This window comes from Dermacentor albipictus, chromosome 4 (genome assembly GCF_038994185.2).
Source record: "Dermacentor albipictus isolate Rhodes 1998 colony chromosome 4, USDA_Dalb.pri_finalv2, whole genome shotgun sequence".
In the NCBI taxonomy this organism is placed as follows: domain Eukaryota; kingdom Metazoa; phylum Arthropoda; class Arachnida; order Ixodida; family Ixodidae; genus Dermacentor; species Dermacentor albipictus.
In genome coordinates this window covers 40,427,241-40,443,199 of record NC_091824.1, presented here as the reverse complement: position 1 = coordinate 40,443,199, position 15,959 = coordinate 40,427,241, and the positions used below count along the sequence as shown (strand labels likewise).

At 49.4% G+C, this 15,959-nt stretch overlaps 1 pseudogene; it reads left to right on the top strand.

Annotated features, from left to right (window-relative positions):
- The first annotated feature begins 840 nt into the window (after positions 1-840).
- On the top strand, positions 841-6,849 carry LOC139059521 (uncharacterized; annotated as a pseudogene).
- Positions 6,850-15,959: the final 9,110 nt, after the last annotated feature.

Sequence of the window (15,959 nt, the reverse complement as noted above, 5' to 3'; positions counted from 1 at the left end):
GAGCGATGTAATGAAGAATGCTAGGCATATTTTTAAGCGACAGAAAGAGAGCGCTTCGAATCAGAGAACAAACGGGTACAGACCACATTCTAATAGACATTAAGGAAATGAATGGCGCTGGGCAGGTCATGCAACCCGCAGATTAGATAACCGTAGACCATCAGGGTGACAGTACGTATACCAAGAGAAGGCAAAGCGAAGCAGAGGAAGGTAGAAGACTGGGTGGTGCGATGAAATTAAGAAATTTGTGGGTGCTAGTTGGAATCGGATGGCGCAGGACAGCGTAACTGGAGTTCGCTTGGAGAGGTCTTCGTTCTGCAGTGGAGATAAATGGATGATGATGACGATGGTGATGAATTACAAGATCGTGTGCTTAGTTCACAAAATACTGAACACGAACTTCCCGTGATCCAACATAACATTAACTCGCCACCAGCAAACACTAGGCAAGCAATTAACTTTGACCTTGTTTCCTTACTGCATCAATGTCCACCGTGAACGAATATTACAGTTCTGTGGCGCTATAATTCGGCACGCTGTGCCTGTGGAAATGAACGCAACCAGAAATCTTGACATTACTTGTAAAGGCACCTGCTTGTCTCGCCAAACGTGATACATTTCTCTCACAAAGTAATAGTTGTTCATGTTGTAATATGATTATTATAAGGCACTAGGCACAGTCTAGTTTCACAGACTTCGCGTACAGCGAAGTGAGTGGCTTGGCGACGAAGTGTTCGAGAAGACCGTGTGGTGGATGGGTCGTGGAGGAAATTCAGCATAGTTGAAAGTAGGGGATCATTACGCTGCTCATCCGTCATATCAGCGACGTTGAAGGCTGACATGGATGAGAAGAGCGGAGACACTGAAGCCACATCAGATGGTAGCGGTGATCGGGAAAGCGCATCGGCGTCAGAGTGCTTTGTGCCCGATCGGTAGACAACGCGGATGTCATATTCTTGTAAGCGAAGTGCCTATCGGCCTAGGCGACCTGACGCATCCTTCAACGAGGACAGCCAGCAAAGTGAATGGTGTTCGGTGACAATGTCAAAAGAGCGACCATATAGGTATGGACGAAACTTGACGAGAGCCCAAATAACGACCAAGCACTCCTTTTCTGATACTGAGCAGTTGATTTCTGCCTTCTTTAAAGTGCCACTCGCATACGCGACGACGTACTCGTCATAGCCGCCTTTCCGTTGTGCGAGGACTGCACAAAATCCGATGCCGCTGGCATCCGTGTGTACCTCTGTAGGCGCTATGGTATCGTAGTGTCGAAGAATCGATGGTGAAGTAAGTAGGCGGCGTAGTTGAAGGCTTCGTCACAGGAAGTTGGCCACGCGGAAATGCCGTTGGTAGTGGTAAGCAAATCGGTCAGTGGTGCGATGATAGTCGCAAAATTGCGCACAAAACGTCGAAAGTAAGAGCAGAGCCCTATAAAGCTTCGGAGCGCCTTAACAGTAGTGGGCATCGGAAACTGCGACCGCACGAAGCTTGGTTGGGTCAGGAAGCACACCCTCCGTCGATACAATGTGTCCCAATATTGTTAACATGCGGGCAGCAAAACGACACTTTATGATGTTAAGTTGGAGGCCAGCAGAAGTGAGGCAGGTTAGTATCTCACGCAACTAACGAGGTGCGTCGGGAAATCTGGCGAGAACACAACGATATCATGAAGGTAGCACAGACATCTCGTCCACTTGTAGTTACGAAGGATGGTGTCCATCATGCGCTCGAAAGCAGTGGGCGTGTTGGAGAGCCCGAATGGCACGACGGTAAATTCGTACAAGCCATCGGGCATGATGAAATCTGTCTTCCCACAGTCATCCTCTGCCATCGGCACTTGCCAAGCGGATAGACATCTTTACGAGTGATATTAGAGACTTTTAGCAGCGCCATGGAAAGTACGGTACGGCATTACCGTTCCGTCTTACCGTACCGCGCCGACCGAAAACGGTTTAGCTGTGCAGGTTGCTCGACAAGGAAAGGTAATATGACGATGATGGTCGTGTCTATTGCAAATTAAAAGTGCTGTGTGCCGAGACCAAGATAGTTAGTTTATATATATGTATTTATATATATATATACATATATGCAAAACGATCTATAAACCTTTGACTAGCAGCATTTAATTTTGCTGTCAAGCCCAAGTCTTGTTTTATAGGTACGTGCATGCGCCCGAGGTTAGCCAGTTGACAGCTGGGCACTGTGACGGCTCACTGAACGTGGTTAGGCTTCTGCAGGACCGCGTTGCAAGTCTGCGTTCTTTCAGAGGTATTTCTCTTTGGGCACCGCATAGGTGAAGTTGTCTAAGTGCCGATGTCACATCGCGGCCTGTTTAGCGACGATCTCCTACTGCGCTATCTGTCATGCAGAGAAATAGACGACATTTGTCTCCTGCAACCGGAGCCAGCGCCACGCCGTAATTTATACGACCGCGGTTTGCTGAATGTGGAGGCGACGGACAGCGACGAGTTTTACCACTTGTTTCGCTTTCGAAAAATGGACTTGACAGACCTTGCATCGCCTCTGCTGATTCCCGAAGAGGTCGTCAGCGCCCAGCGCGTCCGGGTTCCAGGCAACGAGGCGCTCTGTATGACACTTCGACGCCTGGCCTACCCCAACCGTTTGTGCGAGCTGGAGCTGTTGTTTAACAGGCACAGCTCTGTGCTGTCAGCGTCGTGTCTTCAGTGCTAGCTCATATAGAGCACTACTTCGACCACCTGCTGGCTGACATGACTGCGCACAAGTGGCTAAACTTGCTCGCCGTCGAGAAATTCTCCGAGGTGAGTCGGCCTAGTAAAACTCCTTCAGGTACGAATCGCGATGGACTGTCGATACATGAGTCACATTTACGCAACTTTATTCGAAGGCACCGGACACTCCATAAAAAGACGTGCATTAAGATTAAATTGTGCATTGCCTAATGATTCATCATAATTACAGTATATCTATTGTGCAGTCAGTAAATTTGCTTTTCTGCATAACATTCAACAACTGGAAGTACATGCGCATGTTAAGCGTTACGAGACATGAAAAATTCCGTTGAGCGCGGCACGTTGGACGCGCCATCCGATATATCGGCCTCACGGGCACTCGATCGAAATGAAGCCCAGTCTGCATCGAAATTCTCGATTGAGATTCGCTTTTTTGCGTTACTCGCTGGATGGAGCCAGTCACGATCGAGAAACTTGTAGTGCCTTAGGCAGAATGGTTGCCTGCAGCAATATCCAGCAGATGGAAGTGAAAGGATGCAGGGGGCTCATTACACCCACAGTTCGATGCACGTTGCTTTTTATTTGCTCCCATTGGACATGTTAGGCAAAAAATGGCGACACCAATGTGCACATCATGCGTGAAGGACAAAATGTAAGCTTAATTTTCTTGAGGACCTTGCTCTAATAAGTCAGTTAAACCGTTTCACCTTGTCTGCTTCCATTTTTAACACATCAGAGGAGATGCACTTCAAAATGTCCTGGTTGCACATGAGAAAACTTGGGGAGGGAGGGAAGGGGGGGGGGGGTTATGTTAGCATTGCAAGTCAGGAACTCGCTTTGGCAAGGTTTGCTCATTTTACCACCCTTAACTTCTATGCAACAACATATGTTTTCAACCTTCCTCCTGTGCTCAATCTTCACCTGTTATTCTTTTTCTCAGGGTGTCCATGCAAAGGATGGCCCACTTGATAATTGCTGGGCCTTCATCGGTGGGACGGCACGTCAGATTTGTCGCCCAATGGTGGACCAACAAGAACACTATTCAGGGCACAAGAGGCACCACGTGCAAAAATATCAAGCGGTGATGCGCCCAAATGGCATAGTTTGCCAACTGGATGGGCCTTTCAAGGGGCGACGTCATGATGCGGGTAAGTGCGTGTGATCCGAAAGCTCGAGAAACTGTGTGCATGTAGTTGCACAGGTAATTGAACCTCTGTTTTAATTTACTTGCGGTGTGCTTTCAGACATTGGTACCAAATTTGCCAATCTTTTTATTAACTTTATGGCAAAGTCGCTGCTTTCATTTATGATTACTGAAAGCTCTGAACTAAGTTTGTTGGCATTTGAAGAGCTCATTGGTTTTATTTCTGGCTTGTATGCATCAGGCTTGCTGTACAACGCCACAGGAGTACATATCTTCGTGGTTTGAAACTTGACCCTTAGGTTGTTGGCCTTACAGGTGAAATATGTGGCGAGATCATGAAACAGAGCCACTTTTCAGCCCATGAGTCAAGAATAGTGCATCACTGTTGCATGAGAATTAGTGTGGCAACCACTGGCTTGAGACAACCAAAAATGTCAAGTGAAATAGAAAGAGGGAAACGGGCATCGGGTTGTGGAAAATTTAATGCAGGAAAACTTCATATCTGCACGTCTGTCGTGCTTTGGCTGTAGCAATAAAGCTATCGTACAGCACGGTGGAGCAATGGGCCACTTTATTTCAGCAGGAATAAAACAGTAGTTGCAGCAACTGTGAGCTGGCAGACCTGCACATTCACCATTCAAATATACATGCATCTTCTGCATATTGACATCTTGACAAGCACAACAGTTTGTTTCTAAACCACAGACCTGGCAAAATGCCACATGGGAACGGCAGTGTGTCTTCCAATCAAATCAAAGAATGTTTATTATTTGCAAAGGTGGTACATAATAGGTGAAATATACGGAAGGAGGTCCCATAGCTCATAGCCGCAAGGCGACTTGTTTTGAGGTGCATGAAGAAAGTTGGAGTTTAAAATAACACATAGGAAGGAACATTGCTTAAGAGCACATAATTTAAGTTGTTAGAATGTCATTGCTAGAGAGTAGGCTGAAGTTTTAAAGGTAGAGTTAAAGATCATAAATGTAGTTTTAGATTTAATTATCTGGAGAGTTGAGATTCCACCCTTCTGTCAAGTTGTTGAGGTCAGTAATGTATGTAGTTTGGGAAAGAATTGATGAGTCTATTCCTACTATTGTCCTGTCATCTGCATAGAGAATAGGTGTGGAGTTAAAAGTTGGCAATATGGCTAATGTAGATGACAAAAAATTCATGCAGAACTTGCTCAGGTAGCTCTCTAAGTATGCGTAAGCATTGTGCCACTTGCTTATCTCCAGGCAGCCTGGTGTCATTATCAGCATTATGGAACTTTATCTGACCAGTATAAACTCTTATCAACCTTCATTGATTGTTTGCTGCACGTTTGATAGCGAACATGATAAGGCAGGTTTAATTAAGACAAGAGTTCATTACAGCACTTAAACCCATGATCATTGGTGTTAATTAACTTATGGTTAATTTAGCAAAGGTGTTGCAAACGCATCACTATATTTGCTGAGGGGGATCTTCAGTGTTTTATTGATGGTTTGGATGCTTGTTTTGAGGTTGTTCTTTATTGAAACATATGATGTTCTGTGTTGTATGGGTGATTTGAATGAATGTACGCACTGTTCGCCTCACTTTGCTCAGTGCTTGTAGCCTCTGCCTTACATAGGTACGAGCCGTTGCATTTTTTGCTTGCTTAAGGGGTATGAACCGTTCATTGTCTTATGTGACAAATTTCTCATTGGGTAAGCATTAAAATGCTTATGCACTTAATCGAAGCGGTCCACGTGTAGGGCCTTTAAGTAAGCCTTTGTCGTCACTTTGCAGTTAGAGATTACTCTAGGAATACTAACAGTTATACCCCTGTAAAGCGGGCAAGTTAAATGCACTTATGGGGACGGGACTTTAGGCTACGTGGTGCTTAACGGAAAAACAAAGCGCTCACTGTTAAAAAAAAGCGATAGCTTAAGAACGTGTTTTTTGAAAGGGTAGATTAAAAAGAAAATTCTTCTAAAAAGTTACTGTTTTACATTGTGTTATAGATACAACCTTAATGTTAATATTTTATTTGCAATATTGGGTGACCCAGTTTGATTTAATATCGGTCAAAAAGGCTTTGAGTGAGTGAGTTAGAACTTTACTTAGGTCCTGAGGGGAAATCAATCCGGCGGCTCCACCCAGGTCGGGGCCAGTAGACAGAGTCCTTCGGCGACAGCCCGGGCCCTCTGGACAGCCTTCAGCTGAGCGATGAGCTCTGTGCTTCTGAGCGCTGAGTCCCAGGAAGACTGGTGGGGAAAGTCCGTGCTCGCGTTGGCAGGGCACAGCCAGAGCATGTGTTCGAAGTTGTTGTATTCGTGGCCGCAGTGTGGGCATTCAGTAGGAAGGTCAGGATTGATCCTGCTTAGTGTTGTTGGTGTGATGTATGTCCTAGTCTGCAACTGTCTGTAAGTGACGGCCTGTGCTTTTTTGAGCTTTGGGTGAGAAGGAGGAAAAATTTTTTGTCGGCGCTCAATATTTCCTGACCAGACGGGTTTCTGTTGAACCCTGGAATCAACATATGTCTACTTAATAATGAAATATTTGTTTTAGTATGTGAATGTAAAGTGCATCACCACTGTTTCTGCACGATCTTAAAAAAACATTCTTGCATTTCAGGCATTCTCAAGGAAACCAAGCTCTACGAGAACCTTGAGAAAATCACAATGGGCAGGAAGTACGTCATTTATGGCGACCCAGCCTACCCTTTGCTCCCACTCGTATACAAGTCATTTGGAGGCACTACCCTGCAGCCTTATGAGGCATTCCTTAACAAGGGCATGAGCAGGGTGCGACAAGCTGTGGAGTGGGGCTTCCCTAAGGTTGCCACAGAGTTTGCTTTTGTGGACTTCCACAAAAATAAAAAAGTCATATCAGAGAGTGGGGCGCATGTACCGTGTGGCAACCCTTCTTGCCAACTGCCATACGTGTCTTTATGGCAGTCAAGTGTCTGACTTTCTTTATGTTTGCCCCCCGTCACTTGACGAGTATCTGGTGCCACATTCCATATGAGATTTCACAGCTAGAATCCCCGTTAGAATACTTGAGCAAATGTCCTTAGCATTTTCTTGTGCAACAGAGCATCACTGAGAATGTGAAGGATGGCATGTTGAAGGGACACTAAAGGCAAATAGTAAGTCAGTGTGGACTGTTCAAATACCATTTCAGAAACCTTGCAACACTTGTTTTGAGCCAAGAAAAGACTTAGTTTACGAGAAAATTGCATCTTAAGGGCCCAAATACCTTTTTCGAAATTAATATGTCCCACCACCCAACTGGGGGAGTGGTGATGTTACATACGCCTTCACCACCCTTTGCTGCTGTCGGTGAGTAAAACGGCACCCGGCAGACGGCGGTACTGAGCCAAGGCAGAGCAGTGCATTTGCCATTGCAGCTCCTTTTCGGTCAAGTGGCGTAGACCATTCGGGAATCCCGCAAAATCACGTGGAAGGTGAATTCTCTGCTACTTGCATTTTGTGCGAGTTTCGCAAGCAAGCAATACCAGCACAGCACTATGCGATAACGAAACTACAGAAACGAGAAAGTGTGGGCAGGGCAGAGTCAAGCGAAAACAAGCTTTCGACCGCCTCTGTCATTATCAAGGGCAATTTCAATTAGTTCTTTTTTCTAAAAATGAAATAGAACTGTACAAGTAGTACTAATCTATCACTTTATCTTGACTTAATACTTGCCTTTAGTGTCCATTTAAGGGCACGCAGACAGCAGATGTTTAGCTATGTTTCATCATATAACCTTCGAAGACCAGCTATGTCGTTGGCTGATTTTACGTTTGAAAGATGTTGCAGTGCCGTCTAATGGTGCTGAATAATTCTTGTTCGATCGCCGAACCTTTCCTTCAACAGCACAATGGCATCTGCGTAGCATGATTCGGACGTGGGCAAACCAGAGATAGCTGCTGCTGCATCAAATCATTGAGGCAGATGGTCTGTTCACATTTTTCCCAGAAGCCTGTCCACCTATTGAGGTCCCCCTTGAACGTTGTGAGAAGAGGTTTATTAGCGGTTTATTTTGCAAAGGGCACAGTGACCTGGATTGGTGAGGCAGCCTGAAGCACCATCCAAGAAGGCACCGCAACCAGCAACGTGAGCAGGGTCGAGCTGTGCGTTTTAGCAGGGGAATAGCGAACCAGCTGGGTCCTGTTCCTGCGTACAGCACCAGTGTCGGTGTTAACCCAGTAGGACCGAGGCTCATCAACTGGGGCTTGTACTGTAACTTTGCACTTGAAGTCTTTCAAACAGACATCTCCATAGAATAGATCCGGCAGGTAACAGACTCCGTGACGTCTGTCAAGGTCTTTTCTTTTAAGTTTCCGGTACTGTTCCTCGAACTTCCAAAGGCTCTCTTGATCCGGCAGTTGGGGTGTCAGCTTGGTGGAATTAAGAGGAAGCTTGTTTCATAGCTGACGACCCATCAGTAGTTCCACAGGGCTATACCCATTCTTCAAAAGAGTCAACCTGTAAGCTAGAAGGGGCAAGGGTCTTTCGTTTTTTTCATGGAAGTGTTGATTTTTACCGTAGCATCAACAAGTTAATTCCTCTGAGGATAGTGAATGCTAGAGGTAATTTGCTTGAAAGCGTAGTTCTGAGCGAAGAGTGAAAACTCAGTTGTCGAAAACTGCGGGCCGATGTCGGAAACAACTTCCTCAGAAATTTCGTGGCGTGAAAAAAATTACTTGCAGTGGTTGACCACAGCTGGAGACATGAGCTTCTCGAGCCGAGCCAGTTCATGGTTATCTTGAATAATCTTACAATAAGTTGTGCCACTCGTGTGGCTGGAAGAAGCTTTCTGTCTGGACCATGTAGCTAGCAAGGAGGAGCTGAAAGAAAAAGTCTGCCCCTTAAGTGTCTGGAATACTTGCTTCAGGAGGACTGTTTCGTCGGTGCCCGTGTCAATATTGAAATCTACTGTCTGACTTTGAACCAAGACTTGCCTCTCACCTTACAGCATCCGACGTCTTGATTACTCCAAGTTGCGTTTCGACACAATTGAGGCGCCGCAACATGCATACGGAGGCGTAATGACCCTTTTACCGGCAATTTCTGCAGGCTTGCGGGCGTGCTGGGACAGAGTACAAAAGTGACACTCTTGACTGCACCAACAGCATGGTTTCTGCATGGTGTTTTTGTCGTAGGATGAAGATGGCTTGTTTGCCCCCACGTGAATAGCTGCCGTTTTTGTCCTGTTTCGAAGTACCCGAATTGGGGAGCGGATGCAACTTTGTTCACACATGGCAATTCCTGGCGGAGCTCGACTCATTGCTGATGGACACTCTCAATCTGGTGGATGGACTCGAGAGCCTTCTGAAGAGTGAGGTCTGCGTCGAGCTGTAGCGTGGTGGATAGCTGCTTATCTTTTATCCGAACTACGAGGCGGTCGCGCACGAACTTTTCTCGAAGAACACCGAACTCGCAGTCTTTCGAAAGTGTGTGAAGCGCAGTAACGAAATCTTTGGCCGACTCATCGTCTTATTGCAGTCTGCTGTTGAATCTGGCTCGTTCAAAGGTCACGTTGCGTCACAGGATAAAGTATTTGTCGAACTGCTCCACGACTGCATCGAATTTCTTGAACTTCTCTTCAGAGAGAGCAAACGTGGTGCAGATTTCCTCGGCTCACTCGCCCATGATGTAGAGTAGCGCGTCTACTTGATGCTTCTCGGACTTTATGCACAACTCTGAAGAGGTTCGGCAACGTTGAAATCCTCGTTTCCACTTTGGCCACTTGTTCGGTGATGAAAAGTTGAAGGCATCCGGCGGATGAATTACGAATGACGCCATGGCGTTGGCCGTTAAGTGTTCGCTTTGCTTGAGTACCGAGATGTGCATATAGGAAGCAGCTCACCTTTGGCGTTTCGTTGCTGGTATCGTTGGACGTTAAGGGTTCGCTTTGTTTGAGTACCGAGATGTGCATATAGGAAGCAGCTCACCGGCGGCGTTTCGTTGCTGGTATTGTTTACATGGAGGAGGACTAGGAGCCGATGTCCACTGGTAGGAGCCATTCTTCTGACACCATGTTGTAAGCAGGAAGGAAGAGCGAAACGACCAGACGAGGAGTCACATACGCACATGTTTAATGGTGTCTCAGATAAGTTCTAGCTCAAAAAGAACAAGAGCACGCGCTGCCAGATCACCGACCACGTGCAGTCACGGGGAACTATATCTCCCCACAGAATGAACTTCTGAAGTGGAGCAGGAGGTGAAGAAGGTTGACAAGTTCGGCATGTGTGATGGTATCGGTGATGGCACTTGAGAACACATCCCTGGACGTCTCCTCAAGTGCCGAAATGGCTGGAGTCGACATCGAAAGTGTCTCTGGGGACGTCAACCAAAGACGAAGAGTTGAGGTGCTCCACGAAGCCAAGGCATTCACTAACGAGCAGCATAATAGGTGCACAGAGGAGATTGTAAAAGTATATATTGCCACAGCAGCCAGCGATCTCAAGCATTGCGAAGGGTAGTGGTAGAGCTTTATGGCTCATGAACACGTCGGACGGTATGAAGAGGACTGTTGCATCAGTGATGACATCGCAGAATATGGGTACGACGGCGAAGGAGCCAGGCGGAATATCTATCCTCGCGCATGGCAGGTTTAGATGGGCAATCATGATCTTCGTACAATGGTGTGTCACACAGAGGTGAAAATTCAACTTCAGTGTGTGCGCAGTCGATTACGGCTTTATGACGGGACAAGAAGTCCCATCCGAGGATGACGCCATGCGAGCAGGCAGGAATAAACTCGACAATATTGTTACGTAAGAAGACGCAAATGAAAAGCTATAGACAAGTATATTTACAACGTAATACGCCGCACTTGGCCAAGAGGCAACAGCCCGCGCTAGCCTCCAATCGTTGTCGTCGTCTTCGTACTGCTCGCCTCTTCGTCATCGGTAATACTATTCCGTAGCACTACCCCCGGCGGCAAAAGCGCCGTCCCGGAGCGACTAAAGGCCGGACTTGGAAACAGTGTAGTAGGCCTTGAGCCTACTGACGTGCCAGACATCACTAGGTGCCACAGTAGATGACGAGGTTGAGCTCACAGGGGCAATTTCGTACGTCACAGGCGTCACCTGGCGCAGCACGCGGTAGGGCCCTGTGTATCGCGAAAGGAGCTTCTCTGAAAGTCCGACGTGACGGGAGGGCGACCAGAGGAGCACGAGCGCACCAGGCGAAAACTGTACGTCACGGTGGCGGGCGTTGTACTGACGCTGCTAAGTGGTTTGCGAGTCCGTCAGTCGAGCACGGGCAAGCTGGCGTGCATGGTCGGCGAGAGCGATGGCGTCGCGCGCATACTCGCTTGTTGAGATCGAAGCAGGAGGAAGTGCCGTGTCAAGGGGCAAGGTCGGTTCGCGACCGTAGAGCAGATAAAAGGGAGAAAATCCGGCGGTGTCGTGCCGGGAAGAATTATAAGCGAATGTGACGTAAGGAAGGGCAATGTCCCAGTCGCGGTGGTCCTTGGAAACGTACTTTGACAGCATATCGGTAAGAGTACGGTTTAACCGCTCTGTCAGGCCATTGGTTTGAGGATGGTATGAGGTAGTCAGCTTGTGTTGAGTGGAGCAGGAACGTACAATGTCGGCGATAACTTTCGAGAGGAAGTTACGACCACGGTCAGTGAGCAGCTGTCGCGGGGCGCCATGAAGTAAGATAATGTCACGCAAGAGAAAGTCCGCGACGTCAGTGGCGCAACTGGTAGGGAGAGCCCGCGTGATAGCGTATCGGGTGGCGTAATCAGTTGCGACGGCTACCCATTTGTTCCCAGAGGATGACGTGGGAAAGGGACCGAGGAGGTCTAATCCAACACGAAAGAACGGTTCCACAGGGACAGTGATCGGCTGGAGATGACCGGCAGGTAGCACCTGAGGTGTTTTCCGACGCTGGCAGGTATCGCAGGCAGCAACATACTGTCGGACGGAGCGAGCGAGACCAGGCCAATAGAAGCGGCGGCGGACGCGGTCGTACGTGCGGGTTACGCCAAGATGTCCTGCAGTAGGTGCGTCATGCATCTCAAAGAGCACAGTCTGTCGTAGATGTTTTGGCACGACAAGAAGAAGATCAGATCCGTCAGGAAGGAAGTTCCTTCGGAACAGAATGCCGCCCTGGAGGACATATCGGCGAACGGATGCGTCGGTAGGTGTAGAGCGCAGACGCTCGATGAGTACTCGCAGCGATAGGTCTCGGTACTGCTCATCGGCGATGTTAGCGAAGGCAGACACAGAGAAAATGCCGTCGGCGGTACTACTGTCGGCGTCGTCAGGCTCGTCTACCGGGTAGCGAGACAGGCAGTCAGCGTCCTTGTGTAGTCGGCCAGATTTGTAGGTGGCAGAGAACGAATATTCTTGGAGGCGTAAGGCCCAGCGACCAAGTCTTCCTGAAGGGTCTTTCAATGAGCATAACCAACAAAGCGCGTGATGGTCTGTGATAACGGAAAAGGGTCGGGCATATAAGTATGGGCGGAACTTCGCAACCGGCCAAACTAGGGCCAGACACTCACGCTCAGTGATGGAATAGTTGCGCTCCGCGGGTGAGAGGAGCCTGCTGGCGTAAGCGATAACACGGTCGTTGCCGCGCTGGCGTTGTGCCAGTACTGCGCCAATTCCGTGACCACTGGCATCAGTACGAACTTCGGTAGGCGCAGAAGGATCGAAATGGGCCAGAACGGGAGCCGTTGTGAGAACGTAGATTAGATGCGAGAATGCAGAGGCCTCGTTATCGCCCCACTGGAAAGGGGCGTCTTTTTTCAAAAGCTCGGTTAGTGGTCGTGCGATGGCCGCGAAATTTTTCACGAAACGGCGGAAGTAGGAACAAAGGCCGATGAAGCTGCGCACATCCTTGACACACTTCGGAACAGGAAAGTGCGTAACAGCATGGATCTTGCCTGGGTCCGGTTGCACTCCGTTCGCGTCAACGAGATGCCCAAGGACGGTAATCTGGCGACGGCCGAATTGGCACTTCGATGCGTTCAGTTGCAGACCGGCGCGACGAAAAACGTCCAGGACTGCCGAGAGGCGCTCGAGGTGCGTAGCGAACGTTGGGGAGAATACTATGACGTCGTCCAAGTAGCACAGGCATATGGACCATTTGAAACCGTGAAGAAGGGAGTCCATCATGCGTTCAAAAGTGGCAGGAGCGTTACATAGACCAAACGGCATCACTTTGAATTGATAAAGACCGTCCGGAGTTACAAAAGCAGTCTTCTCGCGGTCGAGATCGTCCACAGCAATCTGCCAGTAGCCGGAGCGGAGGTCAATGGAAGAGAAGTAGCGAACACCATGTAGGCAGTCAAGGGCGTCATCGATCCGAGGTAGGGGATACACGTCCTTTTTGGTAACCCTGTTAAGGTGCCGATAATCCACGCAAAAGCGCCATGAGCCATCCTTCTTTTTTACCAGTACAACCGGTGACGCCCATGGACTACATGACGGTTCTATGATGTTATTGGCAAGCATTTTGCGAACTTCAGCGTGAATAACTTGACGCTCAACCGGTGACACTCGATAGGGGCGGCGATGAATAGGAGGGGCATCGCCGGTATTAATGCGATGTTTAACAGTTGTAGTTTGGGCCAAAGGACGATCGTGAAAGTCAAAAATATCGTTGTAGGAAAACAGAACGCGGTAGAGCTCACGAGCGTGCTCGGACGGCATGTCGGGCGCAATCATTTTCTGTAAGTCGGCGATGGTGCAAGTTGTCGACTGAGATGGTAGAGGAGGATCGGCTGAATGGCTGTCTACCTCAATAGATGCTATTGAGTGATCTTCGAATGAGCAAAGCTGGGCCAGAGACATCCCGCGTGGCAGCACTTGTGTTGTCAAGCCAAAATTGACCACGGGCAGGCAGACGCAATTAGCCGTAATAGATAAAACGGTATGAGGTACCGTGATCCCGTCTGTAAGGAGGACGTCTTGTATAGGAGCCGCGATATAGTGACCGTCGGGCACTGGTGGGGATGACACTAGGTCAACGTAAGTCAGTGCCGTAGGTGGCAAGCGAACAAAGTCGACGGAACTGAGACGACTGGGGTGTGGTTCAGCGGGATCCAGAACAGGCAGGTCAAGGCGGAGAGTACTGGCGGAACAATCAATTAGAGCAGAATGTGCGGAGTGGAAGTCTAAGCCGAGGATGATGTCATGGGGACAGTGGGCGATGACCGTGAATAGCACGACTGTTGAGCGATCGGCGAAGGAGATGCGGGCGGCACACATACCAATTACGGGGGCTGTTCCGCCATCGGCGACACGGACAACAAGCGTCGTGGCGGGCGTGTTTATTTTTTTCAGGCGGGTACGAAAGGCCGCGCTCATTACCGACAAATGCGCCCCAGTGTCTATAAGAGCAGATACAGGAACACCGTCGACTTGCACGTCAAGAAGGTTCAGATGAGTGGGCAACGTCAGTGGAGGATTTGGCGGCGTAGGGAGCAATGCAGCGTCACCTCGAGGCGCTGCATCATTCAGTTTTCCGGCTGGGAGCGGCGTCCGAAGGGAGTCGGCGAAAAGGAGCGACGGGGCTGGGGAGAGCGAGATTGTCGTCCTTGGGGCGAAGGTGAACGAGAATAGGGGCGGTTCGGCGCAGGAGAGTCAGTGGCGGCATTATCGGAGCGTGCGGCATAAGGACGAGAAGGGCCACCCGAGGGGCGAGAATAGGCAGTATAAGCAGACCGGGTCGGGGAAGTCCAGCGACTTCGACAGTGCCGAGAAATGTGCCCGATGCGACGGCAGTGAAAACAAATGGGCTTGTCGTCAGCAGTGCGCCATTCAGCTGGGTTGCGGAAACGTGGTGGGTAAGACGATGCGGGACGGGGCGGAATCGAAGAAGCCGGATGGGTATCAGGGTGATGGGCCGAGCAGATGGTGTGAAGGCCCATGTTTTCGAACTCCTGGCGGACAACTGCCTGGATCAGGGAAACCGTGACTGCCGGTGCATTGGTGGGGCTGGAGTCGAAGGCAGCCGGATAGGCGGCCTCAATCTCACGCCGAACGATCTTGGTAATATCGCCGGTGTTGTTGGGACGAGGAGCGTCGGCACAGGAAGAAGTCGCTGGGGTGTTGGACAAACGGGCAAACTGCTGATCGATACGTCTGCTTTTAGCGAGTTCCAGGCGGCGGCACTCTTTGATAACAGCATCCACCGTCGCGACGTCGTTGAACACGAGCAAGTTGAAGGCGTCATCGGCAATGCCTTTGAGGATGTGGGATACCTTGTCTGACTCAGGCATGTGTGCATCAACTTTGCGGCACAGAGCCAGGACGTCCTGAATGTACGTAACATAGGGCTCTGTTGACGTCTGCACACGGCCGGAAAGCGCCTTCTGCGCGGCAAGTTTGTGACCGTAGGGGTTGCCGAACAAGTCTCGGAGCTTTTGCTTGAACGAATCCCAACTGGTGAGCTCCTCTTCGTGCGTCCGAAACCAAACTCGAGGTGTGCCACCGAGGTAAAATACTACGTTGGCGAGCATGATAGTAGGGTCCCACCGGTTATTGCGGCTGACATGTTCGTACAGGCTGATCCAATCGTCGACGTCGTCCCCATCTTTGCCCGAGAATACGCCAGGATCACGAGGAGCAGGGAGAGAGATGTAGGTCGTCGAAGTGGCAGGAGGGGTCGGAGGCGGCTGAGTCGAATTGTCATCGCCGGGAGCCATGAAGCTAGGCTCGACGTACCGTCCACTGCGAAGCTCCGTGACGAGGTACAGGGAACGTCCACCTCCACCAGATATGTTACGTAAGAAGACGCAAATGAAAGCTATATACAAGTATATTTACAACGTAATACGCCGCACTTGGCCAAGAGGCAACAGCCCGCGCTAGCCTCCAATCGTTGTCGTCGTCTTCGTACTGCTCGCCTCTTCGTCATCGGTAATACTATTCCGTAGCAATATAAACAACACCGTGAACAGCTACTGAGAATGGCAAGGCAGTCGAGGCGGTCCAAAAAGATGCCAGCAACCAGCAGCGCGAGCAGAACCAAGCCGTGCGTTGGCGATGTGGCTGTGCAGTGAGTCTTCTTCATAGTTGAGACATACAGCCGGGGCAGTTGGGGTCCTACAAATGTGTCTGGAGTCTCATGTCTGGTGGGCCTTACGGCTATGCCTAGGCATCGCAACCA